A 25,267-nucleotide genomic window follows, 5' to 3' on the forward strand; every position below is an offset into this window, starting at 1 on the left:
GTATTTATTTCATATTCTAATAGTCTGTTATCAGGTAATGTATTTTCAGCTTGTCATTCAGTAAAGAAGCATGCCCCCCAAACCTCAAATTATCATTTTCCAATTGCAATCTTCTTTTATTTCTTAACAATATCCATTCGTTCAACCAAATTAAACAACAAGCAGCAAAGTACAATTTAAGATGATGTACTCCATTCCTCCTCTCTCTTTTACATCCTGTAAAATCTTTTATTTTAATTTTGTGTTTCCCCTTGCTATGTAAACCCTGCTAAATCTTTTAGCCATTATTTAAAAGGTACAGTATGTCATTTTTCAATAATGGTATCGTCTGAAATAAAAACATCATTCTGGGTAGCACATTCATTGTTATCACTGATATACTAAACAATGATAGTTTCAACCATCGTATCACTGTTACCTACATGGATGGCACAGTGACTCTAGATCAGAGGTCCCCAACCTAAGGGCAGTGGACTCCTAATGGTCCGTGGCCTCATGGCCACCAGGCATGTGCGCACGTGCACATGCGCTTAACCCCCCTTGCATCGGTGTTAGCCTCGGGGCGATCCTTGGTGTCATTCTCACACCAGCGCTAGCCTCAGCACTAGCCTCGGCACAACCCTTAGTGTGACTCTTACGCTGGTGCCAGCCTAGGCGCAATCCTCAGGCTGGCGCTAGTATCCCCATGCATGCTCATGGTCCCATTCACGTGTACGTACGCACAGTTACATTTGGGTGTGTGCACATGTGTGCGTAAAGGTTCCTGTCCCTCCCTTTCCCACCAGGCCACCAACCCAGAAAGATTGGTGACCCCCATTCTAGATGACCCTGCAAGTGCTGATGGGGAACTGACCTTCAGTAGGTAAAGCTGTGTTAGGTTTAAAACTGTTGCTCAGATGGAAATCAAACTGTTGACTTTTCCTCATAAAGGAGCTGCTCTTGGCCCTTCCTTATCTCCTTTGTGTGCAAATTCATTGGAGAAGGCAATGATGCCAGGAATGATTAGTGGAACAAGAGGAAGAACTCACAGGCTTGATTCCATCAAAGCTGATACAAAGATGAATATTCAGCAACCAAAAGAAACTGTGCTTGACAGGGTAGCATGGGGGGCACTTGCGTATAAAGTCGCCAAGAGTCAGACACAACTGAAAAGTTAAAACTAACTAGGAAAAAACAGGGAATTTGGTGGGCCAAACAAATTAAAGGCAGGACATAAAAAAAAAAAAACTAAAATTAAGTCTCCCCCAACACCTTCCATTCACCAGGCCTTTCCATATTTTTCTACCTTGCTTCTGCCAGAATTCTGCGATCCCAGAAATCTCCAGGAATCTGTTGCTTCTCCTCCCCCCTCAAGGGTGGTGGTGGTGGTGGTGGAAGGACACGGAGGCAGGAGGGAGAGGGACCCTCTCCTCCCACCTCGCTCAATAGTTCATGCAGACGACCCAAATCCGCTGCTAGCTGAGCACAAATCCACCTTTGCACTCTTTCTCAGCCAAGAAAAAAAAAAAGAATCAATTCTGTGAGGCTTAGGATTGCTGGGCTTGAGCGAAAAGATGACGCGGCTGATAAAATTAATTAACAAATGGAGAGACAATCTGCCCGGCTTTTGATGGGCTCAGTATATTACATATCAACACCAGCTTTATCGCCCTGACACAAAAGGAACACTCCTGCCAGTGAAGGTTATCACAGGTGATGTGACAGGTACAATTGTTTTCCTTTCAAGACAGGTTATTGAAACAAAATGCATTTCAGCTAAAGCTTGCCTGTCAGGAAGGACCTGACTGGAATCCTCTTGCATTTATATTAGAATTACAGATGAACTGGCAGCAATGGAGCTTACATCCTTCCCTGCCTGAATGGAAAGCCATATTTCAAGATCTGGGAAGGAATCTCAAACTCCCCAGCCTGGTCTGCAGATGGCCCCATGGACGTAGCCCTGAGAGAAGTCAAATGAGGTGTCTGTCATCTGCCTGCTGGGGCAGGAACATCCAGGGGCCAGATCTGAGAAGTGCTTGCATGCGTATGTGTATGGCCGAGGCAAGCTTCAAACTTTCTTGGAAATTTGTTTGAGAGGATTGTCTCAAATTGCTTTCAAAAGGCAATTGGGCTGTTTTTTTTTCCTTGAGAAGGAAGAAGTAGTTTTGCTTCTCATCCAAGAAGTGTCATCAGTTCTATGGTGGGGGAGGATGGAAGGATAGGCACTGACCAATCATCTTCCATCTCCCCCCTCCAAGTTCTTTATTTTTATTCTATCTACTGCTAGTCTGCAGCTTGTTTCTTGTCTGCAGTTTCCTCCGCTCTTGACAGTTGATCCTAAAAAGCAGCTCCATTTTAGAGCTGCCTCTTCAGTGGAGCTTCCAGTTTATTTGCATTTTTAGCCATCTGACTGGTGCCTTTATAGTGCAGAAGTCTCTTCCTCCAGTTTTAAAAGAATGCTCCTCTTCCAATCCAGCCTCCATTTAATATATTTTAAGCATTTAATTAAATAAATAAGGAGAGAAAATATGTTGTTTCACTTCTGGGCTGACGCGGAGTCGGTTTGTTTTGTCATGTTCTGTCTGGCATGTGGCCTCTTTTCCCCTGCTTTGGCTTCTCATGAGGACAGGGAGGGATTGGGCTCTGGATACATCCAAGCAAAGGCTGGAGACCCGTCTAGAAATGTCAACTTGAATGCCTGCACTGATCAAAGAGAAAGAGAAAATGAGAGCCACAGGCACACCCCCTCCCCAAACATGAATGGCAGATATGAGGAATCTCTGTTATGCGCCTATAGGCCTTAGACTAGTGCTGTCTGTCTGTCCTATCTATCTATCTATCTATCTATCTATCTATCTATCTATCTATCTATCTATCTATCTATCTGATTTTTATTACACCTTTATTATTTTTACAAATAAAGGCAGCCAACAAATCTAATGCTTCTTTTCATTCTGTGCCTCTGTTTATACAACCAAGGATTGCATTTCCTTTTTTGGCTGCTGCAGAATCCTGCTGGCTCATGTTCAAGTGATTGTCCACTAGGACTTCAAGGTCCCTCTCACAGTTACTGTATTTGAGCCAGGTTTAGGCTGGTGATGCACGGGACCCCTCCCTTGGACTCAGCCTGGTCGTCTCCTACAGTACCCATCCCATCTCTGACTTTCCCCCCAAATAGGGAGGGTCTCTCCTGAGATGCCTTCTGCATACCCGCCCCTCTTTTGGAGCCAGATTTCATTTCTCAGACAGTTGTCTAGATTGTCACTCTTCCTCCCATCTCCCAAGGTTGTTCCCTTACAGAAGACCCCCACCCCACAGAGCAGGCTGCAAGGGACAGGCTGCTGGTCCTGCTCAGCCTCCTGCCTCAGCCCTTCGCTCTGCTCCTCCTCTATGTTGTCTCCCTGCATTTGACCTTCAGTTTCCTCCTCAAGGGAGGTCCCTGCAGCTGACAAATTCTACACAGAGTGATAAAGACGATGCAACAGACTTGAAACAGCTTTGTGAGATGAGTAAAATGGGATAATACTCCAAAGCCCGTGTTTTTCTTTTTTTGCAATAACTTCAGATACGGCAGTCCTTGTAGCATGTCATCCATCAAAGAGGCAGCCACTGCCTTCAGCCATCTGACAGCTCAGCTTCTTGTCTTCATTTTGGACATTGGGAATTTCTAAATGAGTTCTTCCAGAGCTGTGTTGCCCTTAATCCTAGCAGTGATGGGTGATCTTGGAAAGGATTTTCAAGGACAGCGTTTCTCAACTTTGGCAACTTTAAGAATTCTGGGCATTGAAGTCCACACATCTTAAAGTTTCCAAGGTTGAGCAACACTGTTCAAGGACATTTTTGAGAGGGTCACCTGCCCACACTCTGGCCCGCCAATGCCAGCACACAGAGGGAAAACTCTTACAAGTGGGTTTGTAAATGGCCCAGACCCCTCTCTGCATCTGCCCCTTTGAGCTGGACATTGCATGCAGGTACACACATGTGTGTGCATGCATGCCCCCCCATCTCTTCTTCAAGGTCTTCCTCAAATCACTTCTCTCCTGTGACTATGGTCATAGTTACCCCTGTGAGGTCAGGCCACAGCTTTGCTTTCCTCCTTTGCCCTGTTTTCCCCTCCCCCCAGCCTCTCTCTTTTCAGTCCGCTATTTTAAACAACAATCTGTCATTTTGTAGATAGATTCTAAAAATGCTAACCAGGTTTTGTTAGTCCTTCTCTTGGTCAGATACTAGACATAGCCAGTTCCTGCAACTGCTCTTCATGTCTCAGCCTTCAGCTCCCCAATCATCTTTGTTGCTCTCCTCTGCACTCTTTCTGGAGCTTCAACATTTTTTCTGTATTGTGGGCCCAGTACTGTGCGATCTTACCAAAGCAGGATATAATGTATAAGGCCGTTTACTTGACTTTCTTCCCAGGGATAGTAACCAATTCCCTCGGTTAACCAGGCACTTCCCACGGGTGCTGTCCCTGACAAAGTCTGGCTTTGCCTAACCCCTTTAATGTAAAGTCTGGGAAATCAATTGATTTCGCAGTATGGTTATCAGGCCTATATCTCAAATCTTTGTTTCTCACACAGAATACTTCTATTTCCAACAGTCATTCTCTTGGTTTATTTATTTATTAATTGTACTTGTTATAGTGCCAAATCAATACAGACTGGTAGCAGTTTTACAAAACAATCAACAAAAACTTCCATAGCAGTTTAAAATGTCCACAGTAAATATACATAAAGCCAAACAGTTTCCAGCTATGGATGACTATAAAGGCTGTTCCCTCTCCAATTTTCATTACATGACTATTTACTTTTTATTTCACTAATCTTACTTTAAAACTGTCTAAACGACTTGTGCTTACTACATACCACAATGTGCAAATAAAAAACAAAACGAAGCCCTTTTCCATCGCTCTCCTACTGGGCGGCCTTTACAATAACCCCACCTTTATGCTCTCTTCTGAAGTTCCTGTTTCTTTTTAATATGTTTTATTGAATTTTTACAAAAGATAAAATATAAAACAGAAAAAAAAATAAAAGGAAAGAAGTGCTGGTGGGGAAGTGCAAGGAATAAAAAAAGTACAGAAAATGGGAGGGAGAATTCTGACTTTCTTCGATACAGCTACAAATAAAAAAAATAATAGTATTTGCCCTAAAATTAATAGTATATTGTATTTTTATATTCATAAAAATTTTCATTGTGAAATCCCAACGTTAAAATTTTATTTCTTTCATTTTCAAGCAAAAAGTCCAAAACTAGTTTCCACATCAAAGTAATTAGTTTCACCATCTCAGCCAACCCCACTGACTTCACCATCCATTCATCCTTTGTGGGAATCTGAAAATCTTTCCACATCTGTGCATACAAAAACCCCACACAGAGAAACTGCACAAGGTCTTTTCTACACTTTTTCAGCCTTTTGTTTGCTATAGTAGAGGACAGATGCAGGCACACCATGCACACCCACCCACCCAGAGATTTAAAAACAAGATATAACAGGCATTCCAACTCTGACTGCAAAACCTGCCTCATTGATTTATAGGATGGCGTTAAATTTGTAACCGTTTTCTTTAATAAATTTTATTCCTATGGGGAAATGGCTCTCTCCTGGAAAAGGCAGTGGTTGTGCTGTGCAGCTTTCCCAAAACTGAGTCTATTATTTTAAACATAATTTCTGCTTGTGCCTTTGGACAGTTACTCCTAGTCAGTGCAAACTGATCTCCCCAGATCCGTGGTCATCTGGATGTATTGGATCAATTCCCCAAATCCCAGGTAAGCTGGGTGTCAGGATGGAGACGATAGAGGCCCTGTGGGTCTGATCCCATGGCAGAATGTAAAAGAGACTGGACAGTCATTTGTCTGAAATGGTATAGGATCTCCTGCTTGAGCCAGGGGTTAGACTAGAAGACCTCCAAGGTCCCTTCCAACTCTTTAATTCTATTATTCCTCCTCTCTGAGAATGTGGAATGGGTGGGGTTTTTTTCTTCTTCTTGCTAATATTGGAAGGACTGTTAGGTATTGAATCCAGTCACCTCTGATCAAAGGAGAGAGATGAACAAGATTTGGGAATGCTTCAGAGGAAAGTTAGGGAGGATAAGTCTGATCCTTTAATTGAGTTAGCAGCACCTTATTTCCTGCCCTGTTGACTAGATGGGTTGTTGACTAGATGAGTCAACTATTACAAATAGGAAAAACTGAGTATAAATCACAATTAGAAGAGAAAATAAAGGAATTAGGATAGATCTAAAGCCAACCCTATTAAACAAGCACTGAAAGAGTTTAATACAATTAAATAACAATTAGATTTAGTGGAGATGGCAGAATTTTGACAGCAGATAAAATACGGTAAGTGAAAATGCAAACAAACCAAGGAAACTCCTGGTATATCAGATCAGAAAAGAAAAAAGAAATAAGTATGGAAACGCAGCAGAGAAAGACAAATAACTATTATACATTGGAAATAAAAGAAGTACTTGCTATTGTTTAAAGGGATTCAATTCCAGGCCTAAAATTTATAAAGGAAAATTGAAACTAAATATTGAAACACTAGTGCCTAAAGACTGAAGTACATAGATAAATATTTAGCAAATAAATAAAAACTTAAGAAGATTAAAAAGCAATAAAGAAAATTGAATTTTACATACAGATAAAATGTATGTGCTCTCAGTGGCATATTAAAATTAAATAAGGCAAATATTGCAAGCTTCCAACAATTTGTCCTCCAATTGTGGGAGCTTTTACATCCTAAAATAATAACCACAGCTGAGATACGAAAGCTTTGATCCCAGTTATAGCTTTATTTAGTTTCCCTATTTTTATATGTGCGCTGTGTGCGTGAGCATGTGTCTGCATATATACTATATATTTTATGGGCCGCTGCTGCTTGTTACATCCTCTTGGTTCCTTGGTTGAATTTGTGATTTCCTTGATGAAACTGACATTGACAAAGAGAAAATTATGTCTAGCTGAAGATGGTTATGAGATTTAAATAAAGGGGGAAAAAATGAAGCATGAAGGTTCAATTCACATGTATTGACCAGCTGCCAAATCAAGAAAGCAGATAACTTGTGAACGAGACCATTTCCCTGCTTCTCTCTGCCCCTTCTCAAGGCCTTGTAGGAGGAGTGGGGAGGAGGAGAGTGAAGGAGAGAGCAGGTGTGCTTGAAAGAGCCTTCCTCTCCACATCTTACCTCGGGCACTTCTGCCTCGGCCTCATCCCTTTCGCCCTGGGTCTCCCAGATCGATTTCATGACTGATTTTGCAGGGTTTGCCTGGGGAGGGCAAGACACATCCTCCCCAGCCCCACGGCGGCCTTCGTTGTCTAGGAAGAGATGCCATTTGCACGCAGCAAGGTTTAGGCTTTTTCATAATGTTGTATATTGCAAGTGAAAGGGAACAAGCACTGGCTTTGGCAGCAGAAAATTGAATTAGCTTGGCAGTACCCTGACACAAAATAAGATAGATATTGTACAGAAATATAATTGAAGCCATATTATTCAGCCACTCTGCTAGGTTATTTGTCAGCGTATGAGCTGTACGTTGCAAATTAAAACAGCTATTGATTGTAAAGTTGTTTAAAACTGTTTCCTACCTCCAGCTCCTTTGAAAAAATTATCTCAAACTGTCACCAAAGAGCTGAATTCTGGTTTTAAGCAAGTCCTGGGTGGATAATATGTTTTCCCTGCATCTCAATACTTGGAGGAGAAGAGCACAAAGCCTTTAATGGGCTATTAGAGCTATCAGGCTGTGCCCAAGGCAGCTGGACTCTCCCAGCCCCAAGACAGAGGTGGGATGTCCTGACCAGTTCAAGGCGGGAAGGCTAAACACAGAGATTGCGATGCTTCTGACCTTTGGGGCTGCCTTCTTTGCCGAAAGGGTGGATAATGCAGGAAAAAAGTGCAGGATAATGACGGGAAATATTGTGCAGGGAGGGGCCGTGCTGACCAACAACTCAACTATTTTATTTTTCCGTTCAGGCGAAAACTCAGAATGCTTTCCATGGCACGTGGCCTTTACCTGCATGTCTGGGGACCCTGCCCTTTGTTGGGGAAGGGGAGGTGTCTTTATTAAATTCAATTTATTTCTCTTTATGCTTTGCCTCTCCTCCGGGTATTCTGCTGCCACCATCCTCATTTATCCTGGAAAAGGTGAGGCTGACTCAACCAAGGACAGCAGGAAGCTGTGTGACTGGCAGGTCTTTGAAGGTGGGTCCCCCCAAGGCTGGGACGAAGTGCGGCAGACTCGCTGCTCCGGCTTTTGGTGGAAGAAGAAAGGCAGGGTGAAGGAGCCGATGAATCTCAAATGCGCAGATGAAAAGGGCTCTGCCAGGAGCTTGGAGATGGGCTGAGCGTGACAGGAGAGAAAGGATGGATCTGGGCCTCCCAGGTGGGGCGGGTGGGAGTTTTAATCTGGGCTCCTTTTGCTGGGCCTTTGATTAGAGCCTTCCTGCTGCTTTATTACTCCATAATTTACACGATGGCTGGAGGCAGAAAAAACGCTAAGAGACATTATTAAACTTTTACCCACCTAATGACACTTGAGATTTACCAGCCCTGCTCTTGCCTGGATTATTTCAGCCTGCAAAAAGCAAGGTGAGAAAGAGGCAGACATCGCAGGATGTCAAATTAATTTCCCAACAGCCCCTGCATGGGGGTGGGCAGGAAAACAAAGGAAAGAAAGAGCTGCTCCTGGCTGTGGGGCTGGAAACAATGCATTTCTGCACAAGGTCGGAAGTGGAGCAGACAAAAGAGAACAGGTTGTAAGAATGGAGAGCTGTGTGATCTTGGCCCCGTCTGCTTCTCAGAGCCAAAGAGAGCTCTCCCAAAAAGGCCACACTTGCAACTTCCATGGGATAAAAGTAAAACAGAAAGAGCGGGGAAGGATGATAGGGAAACCACAAAGGCTCTTAAAATAAAGCTTGCTCAAAATACTCACACGGCTATAGGATGTGGGCACAGATATTTTAGCAACTTTTTTTATCTTACTCTATTTTCGTACACAAGCTGTGTTTCCTGCTTATACAACCAAGTATAAATGTCTAGCAAAGAAATCACTGAGTCTTTTATAGCTTTACGGGAGGACCCACCTGAATGAACACGTGAATCTTCACGACCATGAAGATTCTCTAACATTCAGGTCACGGTTATCCCAAAAATGCTTTTTCCAAAAGGCAACTGGACTTTCTTGTTTTTTTCCTTGAAAACGTTTCACTTCTTCAGTTCATGGCAGAATATTTGTTCTTCCTACAGAGGACCCCAGATGCTCCAGGACAGCTGCACCCTGCCAGGCAATCATTGTGGGGGTTCCCTCCCATTGGTAGGAACCATAGAAATGTGAGGAGGCATCATCTTAGGGAGATGGACAACATCTGGATACTAGTAAGTTAAAATGACTAATGTTGACCTATGTCAGATCAAGGGTTGAGAGGGTGGAGTAACAACTGAATGCAAGGCAGAGGTTGGTCTGCACCCCAAATAGCAAATATTTTGAACCTACATTCTGCAGAGACAACATTTTTACAGAAGGGACACAATTGACCATAGGGCAAGATTGTTGGTTTGCTAAGGAAACTGAGCAGAGTAGGAAGGTGTAGTCCCAGCCTCACAATACAATGCCACTCTTTTGAATCCCTAGCTTTCTGCTCCAACAGAATGCTAATTTCATAAAAAGCAAATCATTAATTTTCTTCACGCCACCGATAAATATATTCCTGCAAATTTTGCATATTTATTCAATTATTAGGAAACGGTTTTGCTTGAAAACTCAATTAATTCAGCATCTTCTCTTGCCAACCCAACCAAACTTCATTATTTCTCTCTCCCTTTGTTTGAGAATATTTGATTCCCCCCCCTTTTCACTCTGCTTAGATAGGCAACAAATCCCCTCCCAAATATTGTTTTGCTGGCTTTTCCCTCTCCCCCAGGACCCTCCATCTTCACTTTTTGTATAGGGGGAAATCCTCCAACTGGATTCCCTTTCAGTTGCATCCACCCTCCCCCAAGATATTGCTTGGGTTTGCTGACATTGGTCTGAGAAGGTTGTGATTCGGGAATCCAACCTTGGTGTTGGCATCTTGGGTGAACCAAGCCCTCCAGTGAAAGTTTACCATGATTTCTCGGGCAGCGCATGATATGTGAACCTGTGTTTAGCGTTCAGCATTTAGGGGAGCCCAGACTCACATGGCCGTGTATCCAGGATGCTTCTCTTCTGCTGCCCTTATCTCAATCCTGGCACTCTGCTATTGTTCCCAGTCACGCCAGGCTACCCACTGCCCTCTGCTTCTCCCCGCAGTTCTCCCCTCTATGCACCCCACTCACCTGGGGCTGGCAGGAAGGTGTTCTATAGAAATGGCAGTCACTTTTTTTCAGGATTTCTAAATCATCTCCAGGCAGAGCCTGACCTCAAGCATCAGCCAAGTCCCAGTGTGGTTCCAATCCTTCAGTTTGATGACCAGGAAGGAAGGTTCCTAATGCTTCAGCAACAGAAAGTTTGGGCTCAATTCATATGGTAGTAAGTTGACTACAACTGTAGTTGTTTTAGCAGAATGTGAGTCTGAAGAGACCTCACCGAGCAGCAGACCCTGGAACTATTTCTTTCCTTTTCTTCTAAAAAGCTGTCCTCATCCCAAACTCTGAAAACTGGCTTGGTTGTGGTTTACTTTGGTTGGCAAACTTTTGGCAAGGAATAAACTCGTGATTAGCCTGGACTTAGCTGTTCATTAATCCACCTCTCAACGTGCAGAGAACTAATGAAGTAATTAAAGAGGGTTCATCCTCTCTCAGCAAGTCCAATCAATAGCTTATCGTCCTTTTTCAGGGCAGGAGAAGAAAAAGGAAACACTTCAGGAACAGAGAGCGTAAAATCCAGAACCCCTAGGGAGGATGATGTGTCTTTCAAGTTTGCTTTAAACATGGTGGAAAAAGACTTAGGGTTTGTGCATAAATGAAATCACCAGGAACATTTTTTTTAAAAAAAGTAATTTCAGATTTCTGACTGTTTTTTTTAAACTACCATTTGATGGTTCAAAATTAAAATGTTATTTCAATTCTTTGTTCTCCCTGCTGCCATTATTCTTTTGTTCTTTTGACCTTTATTCTCTCTTCTCTCCTGGCATTTCTTGTTTCCATCACTTTTCAACATTATACTTTCAATGGAGTAATAAGTAGATATCCGTGAATCCAGGACCGCCACAAACCCGTAGTTGTATTTATAGCTGAAGGCCAGGAATTATTCTTGCTGTTTCTTCCTTTGCTGCCGTGAGCAGACCAGGTTATTGCTAGGCTAGAAATTAGAAATTTGTTTGTACAAAATTTACATATTTAACCGCGATGGCTCAGGGGTTAAAGACACTGAGCTTGTCAGCTGAAAAGCTGACAGCCCAGTTTCAAGAGCTGAGCACCGGGCAAGGGGGTGGGCTCCCGTTCCTTGGCCCAGCTCCTGTGCCCCTGGCAGTTCGAAAGCATGCCAATGTGAGTAGATTAATGGGTACCATTCGATGGGAAGGTAACAGCATTCCATGTGCCTCGGCATATAGTCATGCTGGCCACATGACTATGGAAGTGTCTTCAAACAACACCCTCAATTAAGAAACAGAACCAGCCCTGACACAACTGGACAGGGAAAACGTTATCTTTGAATTCTTTCTAACATTGCCCCTTCTGATCTCAGGTGACAAGAAGAGACAACTCTAGAGTGGAATAAGAGAAACAGACTACTGACTCCCAGAGACACAACTGGTGGCAAACTGGTTATAAAAAGGCGAAAGGATCAAGTAGCTGCACTCTGCTGGGTTGCACCCCTTGACTCTCGGATCGCTTCAGTCGGCTCCAGCTGCCTGACTAATCTCCTTTCCAGATGCTCTTCTAAAAGCTTGATTGGCTGCTAAACCTGAGCTGCAATTCTTGAACCTCTTGGTATGCTCAGGAGCCCTGGGCCAAAACACTGATTAAAATTCAAATGGTTTAAACTCTTCCACAACCTATCGACTTTTTAGCAAGGAAAAGGATATTTCATATGAAAGCTGAGCTGCCTGTTGAGCCTCGTGGGCATTGAGGGGAAAAAGCCTGTTTGGTTTCCCAAATATCCTGAGCGCAGATGACACGATGAGGGGAAGGTGGCCCTACCCCCCCCCCGCCGTGGCTTGGCAGTTTCCGCCCTGATTGTTGCTCCATCCTTTGAGCCTCTTTTCCTCTGAGTTAAAGCTCTGCGCATAAAGTTTATGGGTCCTGCTGGGGCACTTCATCCCATTACTTTTCTCCAGCAAATGCTTGTGGATTGAGTGGAGAGAAGTCTGTAAATCAGCAACAGCCTCTTCATCTCCCCACTCCTTTTCTCAGTGGCTCCCTCGCCCCATGGACCTGGTTGGGAGACAAAGGGAAGCACCCGCTGGAGAGGGAGAAAGGCCCACTGGTTAGAGATCACAGGCTGGGCAAGGCTGGAAAAAATCCCATGTGGCAAGCTTCCTGCCTACAATTAAACAGGCAGCAGTTCTTTTAAATAGACTTTTAAAATCCAAGGGCCCATATGGCAAATGGCAAATTGCAGCTACTCCAAATTGCCCCCAACTTCCAACCCTCCCCCAGCGCTGGTAACCCAAGGTGTGGAGTGGGTCATCTCTGGGGCTAGTAACCACCTGAAGATCCATGCCAGCCAGGCAGGGTTTTTGGGGTGGGGGGGTCTAATGTCTTTTCTGGTCTGCTATGTAAGGGCGAGTGGTCATTTGGCTGTCCTGGGCCTGCCCCTGACCTGCTTCCCCTTTCCAAAGAGGCACCTTGCATGTCTCTCTCTCTCTCCTTCTGAAGTGGCAGGGGCTCCTTTTGTTCTTCTACAACATTTGATGGTTCCTTCAGCCTGATTTGGTGATTTAGGTGATTTAGAAAATTCACCTTTCCACGCTCAGATTCAGACCTCTTTGGCACTGTGAAATATTCTAGTTTGTGGCCTTTAGATGCTTTCAATGTCTCCAATGAACAAGAATCTTCCTTTTGCATTTGGCTCAGGGAATTCTATATCAAGTCAGGCAGCTCAATTTGTGTTGAAGCCCCTGCCCCACAACCGCAGTAGAGCAGCCTGAGAATATTGGGAAGGGGACAGAAATGGGGGGGGGGAAGGCTGCACCATCTGTATTCACACTGAAGAGCCTCCAATAATTTCCTCCCTCTAAAGTTACAGTTGGTGGATGGTTTGTCGAGCATCCTCCTTAAATAAACTTTCAACCCATAATTTTATTGAAATCAGCCAAGCCCTCAGCAATGTTTGTATATCTTAATGACTAAGGAAGGGAGCATAAAAGTCTGACATTACACCAAACCCTTGGTTTATAATTACCGCCACTTTATGTACTTTGCGTTTCACTCCTGAGAGACAGATGCCAGCTCCCAACCTTCTCAAGCTAAGAGCTTCGGGCTCAAATTAAATGTAAATAGACAGCTATCTTGGTTTTTTCCTGTTCCTCATATTTCACCCTCAAAAGCCAGCTTAAAGGCTGGCAGGAAGAACAATGTAGACTCAATGCTACAAATTCCTTTAATACTAAAGTCTTTTTTGGGGGGAGGTTAGGAGCATTTGCTTGCCGAATCCAATATGTTTTGAATCCCCACGTACGAAAGTCCGAAAGCTCGGAAGACAAAACCTCTGGACCAGCCCAGACTGGACGCTGCCTTGTCTGACAGTGTCTGCACGTCGCTGGGAAGAAAATCTGGACAATTCAGAAAAAGGAGATGAGGGAGGACGAGCAGCTCTCTCCTTTTCTTTTTTTCCATTCTTAAATTCAGTGCCTCCTGATTCTTTAGTTTCAGGGTGACGAGGATAATAAAAACTTTGAAATAAATTGTTATTATATTTGTGTACATTTCTTCGCTGCCGTGCATTTTTGTTTCCCTTCTCCCTACATATTTTCAAGCAATTTCTCTAACACAATGCATTTTTTAACATAAATTCCAGTACCGCCGGTTACAGAACGTAGTAGGAATAGAATGAAAAGGGAAAGAAAAGGGTATACTTTCTTATGCGGCATTTTTCCTATTGTGCTTTTTTGGGGGGGGGGGCCTTTTTGCTTAGTTGGTAGAAACTTTGCAAAATTGGAAGAGGTGTAAATTTTAAAAAATAAATAACTAAGTTTCAGGATCCAGTCTTGTTTGGCCACTGGGACCAGAAGTTTAATCTTCCGATTAAACTTGTGCTGGAGCCCATGCCCTGCTGTGTGTGTTTTTTAAGTTGTTGATTGGGGAGTTGATGGCTGTCTATTAAGTCATTGGTTGTTTTTTTCTTGTGCTGCCAGGCTCTGCCCTCCTAAGTACTTGATAAGCTGGTGGTAAATCAGCACTCTTGTTGACTAACAAGGGGCTGTTTTCCAGGCTTCATTCATTTCCCTGACTACTCCTATTTGTCCAACAATCTTAACTTTCAATAGATTTGAATCTGCAAAACAAGGGAAGCTTGTATGAAGGCACAAATCAAATGAATTTTTCCAACCTTGTTGCCACTGAATGAGGGGTGCAGCATCCTCACGGCTTGGAGTCTCTACCACTCAATAGCCAGGGAGATGCTTGGAGGGTTAGCTGCACGGGGCTCTTATACTGCCAGGATCTTGGTCAGTCTGAAATTGGGTAGTTGTCCTCGTTTCAGGGTCTTCCCAGGCTCTGGGTAAGCAAGAAAAACCTGGGAGCTGCTTTAGAAGTCTGACCTATTTCTGGGGAGAGGCTAGAAGCTGTTTGTGGGAAAGAAAACTAAAGTAAAAAAAAATTAAAAATAATAAATACATAAATTAATCAAAAAGCAAAAAAAACTCAAGGGACAGACTTGAGGGACCACTAGTCTTTTTCTGCCATCAGTTATCTATGTTTTTCTGTGTTACTCAGGCCACAGTTGCTCACTGATTCTGAATAATGAGTCCGTTCTCAAAGCAGCACTTTGAGCTACCAACAGTTTAGAGGAGGCTTTTCAATACCTCACAAATTCCTTTGCACGAAAGAAAGCAATGGAAATTAGGGAAGACAGGCAGAACTGCCCAATTCAGTCAAGGTCTAGCAAGGAGAAAGCTTGATCTCATAGATGAAATTGAAATGTACCTGAATTAGTTGCAAATGCATCTGAGACTTGGCAACTACTTAGAAAGAAAGAAAAAAAAACCTGAAATGGGACATTATTTGTTTTAAACAATTCACTTCTGAGAGTAAACATGAAACATTTTTATATGAGACTCACTGGAGTACAAGCACCAACTTCAGAAAGAAAGAAAGAGAGAAAGGAAGGAAGGAAGGAAGGAAGGAAGGGAGAAAAAAAGAAAGAAGACACAAAGCAGGAGATGTGGAAACAAGCACCGGGCCAGTCACAAGGGAATCAGGTGCCACCAATGCTCAACATATGAGGAATTAACAGGGTGAACTTGAAATCCCAGTACAAGAGGGCAGATACGACATCATTGCCATTACTGAAACTTGGTGGGATGAAATCCATAACTGAAATGTACAACTAGATGCAAACTGATCGAGAGATCTAAGCTAGAATTAAAGAGAAATTTCCTGACTATAAGAACAATTAATCAGTGAAACAGCTTGTCTCCAGAAGTTATGGATGCTCCTTCACTGAAGAAATTGGACGACCATTTGTCTGGAATGGTGTAGGGCAGTGGTCTCCAACCCTTGGGGTTTGGCAGCTAGGCTGGGGAAGAGGGAGAGGGGAACTGAACCACGTGAGCAGCAGGCCAGCACATGCGTGCACGAGCACACAGACCCCTTGCGCAAGTGGTGGGCTGGCGCGCAGACACACAGCTTGACTTGCATGAGCAGCAGGCTGAGGCGCATGCATGCAAGTGCCTGCCAGCCAGCTGCTCATGTGTGTTGAGCTATGTGCACGCTCTGGCCTGCCCCTCACACGGCCCAATTCCGAATAGGGAGGGGCCTCTGGTGTAGGGTATTCTGTTTGAGCAGGGGGTTAGACTAGAAGACCTCCAAGGTTTGTTCCAGCCCTTTGATTCTGTGATTCTGCTCTGCCTCACTAAAGGCCTAGATGTTGAGGGCCTGCCCCAGGAACTCTGTGCCCCAAAGAGCTCTTATGGGTGAATTTAAATTGGAGTAAAGATCACACAACCCATCTTTCACAGTGAAAAGTTATGTGAACACAAAGAAACTGTTTACTTTTTTTAACCTCCAAATACTAAACTCTGTAACTAGTTACAGCCTAATAAATCATTGCTTCATGTTGTGCAAAAAGAAATAATGTACTAATTAAGCAAGTGTCACCCTCCCAAAATGGGCAATCAATATTTTTTCCTTCGTTCTGGGGTACTTTCTGCAGAGAGGAATTGGAAACCATCTCCACAATCAACGGAGGCACTTCTCTCTCCCTCCTGCTAATTATTGTGGTGCCCTGATCGTCGCCCTTGCAATAAGCAGGAACAGGTTAGCCCTGGGGAACCTCCAGAAATGGGGAATGCTGTGGGGACTGGCTCTGTCAGCCAGCTGAAGCCCGCAGCCTCCTCTCCCTGTAGGAAAAGTTGTTCCTTGAGGCTCAGATCCTGACAATGCTAAAAGTTTGAAAGTTTAAGACATATTTTCCTTTCCTTTCTTTTTTTGACACATCGCTATTTAACTCATGTGATTGTGAATTATACCCCACCTCATCATACTCCCTCCCTCCGCATCTTTTTAGGTAGATTGATTTTTTTTATGGTATTGTTTGTTTATTCGTGTCAGAAGCATCACAATTAAAATAAGGCATAGTATATGACATAAAATATAAAATACAAGATTAAAATATGTACAAATTAAGCAGATCTTGCCCAGAAACTAGCAACATTAACTACGTCCTGTTGTGCTGCCGTGAGGTCCTCAAGTGTACACAGATCAGGATACAAAAGGCAGATATACACATGTGTTGTGGTCTGCATGTCACCACAATTGCATAGAGCACCAGGTAGCCGCATTTGTTCAGGGTGTCTCTGGGTCTGTTGTTCCCGTGTGCAGTTTGTTGAATGATTTCCATACTACCCAGATTTGGTCAGATCCGGCTGCCAGCTCCTCCGTTGGTTCCATCCCGTGTTGGTTCTTTGTGGCTTTCGACAGGTCCTCTCTGCTTCCAAAGTCTTCAAAGTCTTCTGTCGACCTAAAGAAGCTTTTCCTGAATTTATTCTCTGCTGAGCTCGCTGTAGGCCATAGTATTGCATTTATATTATTAGGCTTTATACACTAATATATTTTAATATTATAAGCCACTCACAGTACCGTGCTATAAGATGAGCATCTAATAAATTTTACAAATAAATGAATTACATGTGTCTCTCCATCCAAAATTATTATTTCTTAAATTTATATGCCAGTCCTCAATGTCAGGTGAAAGGTTATAGTCTAATTTTTCCTGGCATGCATGGAAATTTTGTCTGCCTCCTGTCCAGTGCCTGTTCCAGAGGTCCTAGTCTTTTGTTAATGTGATGGTTGCCATGAATGACAATTGCTGTAAATATGGCTGATCTAAAGAAAAACCATGGACTTTGGAAGCCATGCGAGGCTTCTGGTAGTACATAGGATATATAATAACAGGGTTAGAAGGGACTTTGGAGGTCTTCTAGTCCAGTCTCTTGCTTGAGCAGAAGACCCAAGACCTTCAGTTTCATCCCTTGGGAAAAGGGATGAGATCTGAAAGACATCCCGCCAATTTTATGGAGAGCCTGTCGTGTGGATGAGCTTCTGGTCTATTTCATTCCAAGTGAGCTGATCAAATGGGATCGTCTCCCTACTCCACTCATTTCTTATTTACGGCTGTTGGCTAAGAAACCTTCAGCCTCAAACATTCTCCCAGAGGGAGATTTTTATGCCTCCTTTGTCCTTTACCAACTCCCCCCTTGTTTTCTCCCCCTAAATACGAGTCTCCTGGTAGTGCTAGGTTATCTTGCAGGAACAGCCATTTGAGGAACACAGGCGGAGGCTGGGTCCTGGCAACTCAGAGCTATTTGCTGGGAGCTGTCCAATTCCAAGTCTTATCTCATCTCTGCACCTTTGGTGGGAAAACACACACACACACACACACACACACACACAAACACACACACACCACAACCGCTGAGCCTTTGTAGAAAGGGTAGGATTAATCTCACTCGTGATTGGTGTGTCTGAGAAAAAGCAAGACCAAGTCAGACTGTTTATTTAGCGAGTCAACAAATATTTGGGAAAAACTGGTGTAAATGCAGAATGGGGAAGCCCAAAGCCTGCAGGCTGATGTTTGCCTGGGAACATTTTGAGCCTAGGATTTGTAGAGTATTAGAATATCGTGCAGCCCATGCTGAGTCCATGTAAAGCCAGGCTCCTTCATTAGTGATATATTGCCACGGCGATGCCTGCAGGACAGACCCTATAAATCATTAGCGTGGAACAGCCAGGGCCAGACCATCCTGTCTTCTTTTCTTATTAGGTCCTCTCTCCTTCCTGCCCCCAATCTTCAGGCACGCCATGAGAATGCCTGAAGCCCTGCAAAGAAAAGATGAACGGCAGGACTGGGGAGAAGGACCCTTGTTTAAGGTTATTATTAAAACAGTAAAAGTATTAAAAGAAGTATTAGTACCTCTTTATAAATCCTTAGCAAGATGACATCTGGAGTTCAGCATCTGGTTTTGGTCACCACACTACCAGAAAAATGTTGATACTTTAGAAAAAGTGCAGAGAAGAACAACGAGGATGATTAAAGGCCAGGAGACAAAAATATATGAAGAAAAGTTGCAGGAATTGGGTATGGCTAGTCCAGCAGTGTTCCATTATTTGAGGGGCTGCCACAAAGAAGAGGGGGTGACATTATTCACCGAGGCACCAGAGCGCAAGACATGAACCAAGGGTTGTAAACTGACCAAAGAGAGAAACAACCTGGAATTAAGGAGAAACTTCCTGACAGTGAGGACAATTAATCAATGGAACCGCTTGCCTCCAGAAATCTTGGGAGCTCCATCACTGGAGGTTTTTAAGAAGAAGCTAGACAGTCACTTGTCTGAGATTGTATAGGTTTTCCTGGTTGAATAGGGGGATGGGCTACTAGAAGACCTCCAAGGTCCCTTCCAGCTCTATTGTATTCTAATTCTAGTCTCCAATTTCATGGTGACCTAACTCTAATCCTAAATGGAATTTTTCCCCCAATGGGATTTTCCCATGTATTTTATCAGGAAACATAGATAGGGCAGCCTAGAAAAGTCAGTGCCCTCCTAACCATACCCAAGCACTCTGAATTTGTTGGCGGTGTCCATTTTGCTCTATGAGTTCATGGTGACCTAACCCTAACCCTAAGTGGAATTTTCCCCAATGGGATTTTCCCATGTATTTTCCCAGGAAACATAGATAAGGTAGGCTAGAAAAGTCCGTGCCCTCCTAATCATACCCAAGCACTCCGAGTTTGTTGGCGATGTCCATTTTGCTCTATGAGTTCATGGTGACCTAACCTAACCCTAAGTGGAATTTTCCCCCAATGGGATTTTCCCATGTATTTTATCAGGAAACATAGATAGGCAGCCTAGAAAAGTCAGTGCCCTCCTAACCATACCCAAGCACTCTGAATTTGTTGGCGGTGTCCATTTTGCTCTATGAGTTCATGGTGACCTAACCCTAACCCTAAGTGGAATTTTCCCCAATGGGATTTTCCCATGTATTTTCCTAGGAAACATAGATAGGGCAGGCTAGAAAAGTCCGTGCCCTCCTAACCATACCCAAGCACTCCAAGTTTGTTGGCGATGTCCATTTTGCTCTATGGTTCATGGTGACCTAACCTAACCCTAAGTGGAATTTTCCCAATGGGATTTCCCATGTATTTTCCAGGAAACATAGATAGGGCAGGCTAGAAAAGTCCGTGCCCTCCTAATCATACCCAAGCATCCGAGTTTGTTGGCGATGTCCATTTTGCTCTATGAGTTCATGGTGACCTAACCTAACCCTAAGTGGAATTTTCCCCAATGGGATTTTCCCATGTATTTTCCCAGGAAACATAGATAGGGCAGGCTAGAAAAGTCAGTGCCCTCCTAACCATACCCAAGCACTCCGAGTTTGTTGGCGATGTCCATTTTGCTCTATGAGTTCATGGTGACCTAACCCTAACCCTAAGTGGAATTTTCCCCATGGGATTTTCCCATGTATTACCAGGAAACATAGATAGGGCAGCCTAAAAAAGTCAATGCTCTCCTAACCAGACCCAAGCACTCCGGGTTTGTTGGCGATGTCCATTTTGCTCTAGGAGTTCATGGTGACCTAACCCTAACCCTAAGTGGAATTTTCCCCCAATGGGATTTTCCCATGTATTTTATCAGGAAACATAGATAGGGCAGCCTAGAAAAGTCAATGCCCTCCTAACCATACCCAAGCACTCCGAGTTTGTTGGCGATGTCCATTTTGCTCTAGGAGTTCATGGTGACCTAACCCTAACCCTAAGTGGAATTTTCCCCCAATGGGATTTTCCCATGTATTTTACCAGGAAACATAGATAGGGCACCCTAGAAAAGTCAGTGCCCTCCTAACCATACCCAAGCACTCCGAGTTTGTTGGCAATGTCCATTTTGCTCTATGCGTTCATGGTGACCTAATCCTAACTCTAAGTAGAATTTTCCTCCAATGGGATTTTCCCATGTAACTTGGGAAAGCTGGTGGAAAAAAGCAATGGAGAGGTTCAGAGCATTGTTGCTGGCAAAAAGGCATTTTTTAAAAATTAAATAGTGGACATTTGTAACTGATAAGCGGCATCTCTGGCTGGAGGCTAATGCCGCTGAGTGATGTTGGGAGTTCTGCAGAGGGATGCTGCCATTGCTGTGGGAAAGGATCAAAGCAGTTTAGCATTGGCTGCAGCCCAGCTCTGTTGTTTGTGCCACGAAAGAGAAACCGTCTCCCTCGCTTGCCTACAAAGGTTTGCTGGGGAAAGATTTAATTAACTGAGCTTTGGGAACCGGCAAATCTTATTGTTAAGAAATATGCCTTTTCAGAGAAAATAAAGGCATTTTCATTTAATGGAAACAAAGAGGAGTGTTATCAGAACATTACTTAATTGTCAGGCAACCTAAAGAGCTTTGCTGCTGGCATAATTTATGAACTCACATTGTATCTGTGCTCCAAGAGATGAGCTTGGGCTGGAGTTTTCATCTTCAGCTGAAGGTGGAACAAAAATTGCACTGAGAAAAGGCCAGGAATTGTCACTGCAAATCCCATTAAAAGTCAGATTAAAATATTTGTATGTGCTATTTTCACTTAGAGAGTGCTTACTTTGGAGGAGAAACAGAATTATTGGTCCCTGTGAAACCTGTTTTTAGAAAGTCACGGAACACGGGAAGGGTCCAAATTGGCTAAAGCTGGGGTGTGGAATTTCTGGACAGGATTTTTCTAGGATGTCCCTTCTCTGAACCTGACAAGGTGGGGGGGGGACTTAGATTGTAAATTATACATCCCAGGTTAGATACTAAAACACAGAATTATAAATAAATTTTCAAAATAAAAAAAAGAATATAATTGACTAATCTTCCCTTTTTTTTTAAAGGAAAGGTAAAAACATTTGGGAGGCGTTTTGATATTTGAACCACTTTATACACTTTAATTACTTGCAGAAGCAAAGTGCACACCCTAACATTTCAGCATCTTTGTCAAGCAGCAGAGATGCCTGGCTGATCCCTCAACAAAAGGCTCTTCATGTTTTCACTGAATTCATTTTCTCTGGATCTCGAATGTGATTTGATCAGCAAATTGTCCTTGGCGTTTGACATGCCCGTCACCACCAAACCGTGTTATTCCTGCCACTGGGAAATTAATTTCCTAGCCAATCTTCTGAGCAAGCTATGATTTCTCTTTACAATTGTGCCTTATACATGCTGCCCACTCCATTCCCTTGCAGAAAAATATGTATTTCAGGTGGTTTATTAACCAGCAGAGAGCCCTGCTAAAAGTTTCACAGTCATACCATTGTCAGAAAACACAGCCTGGAGGATATTGGAGATCCTACAGAGGTGGCAGGAGCAATAACAATTCCCTGTGCTTCCCCACAGGGGGAACCCAGATGGGAATGGGCCTCCCAGGATGGGGGGAACGTCTCAGAACTCCTTGGGGGTAGTGAGATCTGGATGTTGCCAAGGGGAAAGCAGAATGGAAAGTCAAACGCAAGGGAGTTGGACTGAAGGAAGAATAGAATAGAGCTGGAAGGGACCTTGGAGGTCTTCTAGTCCAGCCCCCCCCCCCGCTCAAGCAGGAGAACCTGTACTATTCCAGACAAGTGGCTGTCCAGTCTCTTCTTAAAAGTCCCCAGTGATGAAACACCCAGAATGTCTGAAGGCAACTTTTGTTCCACTGGTTCATTATTCTCACTGTCAAGAAGTTTCTCCTTAATTCCAGGTTGCTTCTCTCTTTGATCAGTTTCTAACCATTGTTTCTCGTCCTTCCCTCTGGTGCTTTGGTGAACAACCTGGCCCCCTCTGCCCTGTGGCAGCCTTGCAGATACTGGAACACTGCTATCAATTTCTTCTTTTCTTTAGGCCAAACCCAAGTCCTGCAGCCGTTCTTTATATGTTTGAGTCTCCAGGCCTTTGATCATCTTAGTTGCTCTTCTCTGACTTTTTCCAAGGTCTCAACGTCTTTTTTGTAATATAGTGACTAAAATTGGCTGCTGTATTCCAGGTGTGGCCTCACTAGGGTTTTATAAAGCGGTACTAATACTTTGTGTAATCTTGATTCTATGCTCTGTTTATACAACCCAGGACTGTGTTAGCTTTTTTGGCTGCTGCTGCTGCACACTGCTGGCACACACCCCTTGATCAAATGAGAAGACTGCCAAGCAACTGGATGGCCAGAAGGGAGGGTGGCTGGCAAGGGGGACACCTGACAAAAGAGGGAAGCAAGCCCAGCTGGTCCTGTGGGTCAGGCTGAGGACAATGGGACTGAGTGTCCCACTCCCACTGGATATCTTCTGGCCAGCTAAGAGTGACTGTTGGGGGTCCAGCAGAGCTTCAAAATGCAGGGAGAAGAAAGCGTTCTTCTCCAGCCAGGAATTGGAAACTGTGATTTATTTTTCATCCACAGGTAGACAAGCATTCATTTAGTGACCATTCAAAGTTACAATGGCACTGAAAAGCGTCTTATGACCATTTTTCACACTTATAGCCATCAAGCATCCGATTATTCTTTATATATTTTTGCCTCCTCATCTGCTCCCTTGTTCACTTCTAATGAAAGAGAAGGAATCCATGAAGCTGAGGCTGTGTGTGTGTGTGTGTGTGTGTGTGTGTGTGTGTGTCTGTGTGTGTGTCTGTGTGTGTGTCTGTGTGTCTCTAGAGACCCCTTTGGCCCAGTCCTCGCGGCTGCCTCAGTTTCCCCAAGCTCTGCCAGCGCTTCGTCTCGGCCCTTTCATCCTCCCGCACGGGAGTCCTGGAACTCCTTGAAAGCCTCTCGCGGCCGCCTGCTTTTCTCGCCGGGGATTTCCACCCTCTGAAGCTTTGTGCTACCGTTGCTGCCCCCCCCCCCGCCGTCTGTGGGGAGAGGAGGCGAGGGGAGAACGAGGGGGGGGTCTTTTTTCGGTGGCCTCTGGGGGGTTAATCCTCTCCTCAAGGAGGATGGGGACGAGGAGGAGGAGGAGGAGATGCGAGGGGCTCCATTTATCCACTTTGGTAATTGAAATCAATCCCCCGGTCTTATCTCTGCAAAACCTATAGAGCCAGGCGCTAATCTGCAGCCGGGAGCGTTTTTTAACTGAGAAACCTATTTAAAAGCGAGAGACGGGAAGGCGCCGCTACTCCTCCTCCTGCCTCCCGCTTACCTGCGCTGCCTTCGCTCCCTTCCCCGCCAGGGGCTCTTTCACATCTTAACGTAAAGGCTGCAAGCCGCCCGGACCAAAAAAAGAAAATATTGCTTAGATATCTGCCCTCTCAGCCTCCTGTGATCAATTAGCCGATATCTTTGGGTTTGCTTCTGCAAGAAAAATACAGGGCAGGGAGTATTGGGGGGGGAGGGGGGCGCAGGTCTTTCTCCAGGAGCCTTGAAGGAAATCGCCGTAAGGTTGGGCGTTTGTGGTGGGTGAACCTGGTTGAGAGACGCTTGTTGATGTCATCTGGGGGGTGGGGAAATTGGAGGGCTTTGATTTTTCTAAACCCGTGTGAAAAAAGGCTCCTGCGAGTCCCTTGGACTGCAAGGCGTTCAAACCGGTCAGTCCTAGAGGAGATCAACCCCGACTGCTCTTTAGAAGGCCAGATCCTGAAGTTGAAACTCAAGTTCTTTGGCCACCTAATGAGAAGGAAGGACTCACTGGAGAAGCGCCTAATGCTGGGAAAGATTGAGGGCAAGAGAAGAAGGGGACGACAGAGAACGAGGTGGTTGGATGGAATCACTCAAGCAGTAGGTGTGAACTTAAATGGACTCCAGAAGATGATAGAGGACAGGAAGACCTGGAGGAACATTGTCCATGGGGTCGCGAGGGGTCGGACACGACGTCGCAGTTAACAACAACAAAGCCATAATTTCAGCCATCCTGCTTCTCCTCTGGATTTCCATTAGGTATCTCTGCAGATTTCCTTTGCCAGATAAATGGTGATGCCCAAGCAGGATTAGTGCTTGCTTTTAGAAGTTCTTCCTTTTTAAAGAAAACAGTCAGTTCCCATTCAATCGGACAGTTGAAAATAGTTTCTCCAACTGTTGTCAAAGGGAAAAGGTTGAGGTCCTCCTGGATGGAAGTGTTTGCCCGGGTGCAGCCCTCTCTCCAGCAACCTTCAGTCTTCAAGCCTCATCAGGTGGAGAAGCCCCCTCCTTTGCCACTCACTCTCCCCCTCCAACAGGTGCAGGGAGAGGGGCCCTACTGTCTGCTCCCACGAGGAACCGCAATCCTTCCCATGTTCCACAGCCTCTAGGGCCAGCAGCCCCTGCCCCACCCCAGGAAGCCCTAGCCCAGCCCAGCAGTGCCGTGTGAAGGGCTTGGCTTTCCCCAGGTGCTCTTGCCAGCTTGGCTTGGCCTGGCTGCCTTTGCCAGCTTCACACAGAGGAGTTTCTTGTTGTAAAGGGCCAGGCTGGGGCTGCTGATGAGGAACATGGGAAGATGGTGACGGTCAGCTGGGCTGGGTGGTTGGGGGCCCCGGAATATGCATGAAGGGTGCTGTGCGGGAATCCCTTTGCTCTGGACAAGTACTTGGGTTCTGAAAAATATTTGGACAAAAAGAAAAGTAAACAAGAAAGGCAGACACAACAACGTTCAGCCTTAAAGGTTTGGTGTGAGAGAGTCCGACAAAAGCCATGGACTCCTAATTTGAAGCCAATCAGGCTTGAAATCGCAGCTGTTCTGATTGTAATTACATAGATCAGGTAATCAATAAGCA

The 25,267-nt window shown here is 44.4% G+C and overlaps 1 long non-coding RNA gene across 1 annotated transcript; it reads left to right on the forward strand.

The window, feature by feature from the left end:
* The first annotated feature begins 9,048 nt into the window (after positions 1-9,048).
* LOC120301550 lies at positions 9,049-13,817 on the forward strand. Its single transcript, XR_005554942.1, has 2 exons — positions 9,049-9,347; positions 11,638-13,817. It is a non-coding gene; the product is annotated as an uncharacterized LOC120301550 (long non-coding RNA).
* The last annotated feature ends 11,450 nt before the right edge of the window (positions 13,818-25,267 follow it).

The sequence above is a fragment of the Crotalus tigris genome, unplaced genomic scaffold (genome assembly GCF_016545835.1).
Source record: "Crotalus tigris isolate CLP2741 ecotype Arizona unplaced genomic scaffold, ASM1654583v1 scf7180000017614.5298720, whole genome shotgun sequence".
NCBI lineage: Eukaryota > Metazoa > Chordata > Lepidosauria > Squamata > Viperidae > Crotalus > Crotalus tigris.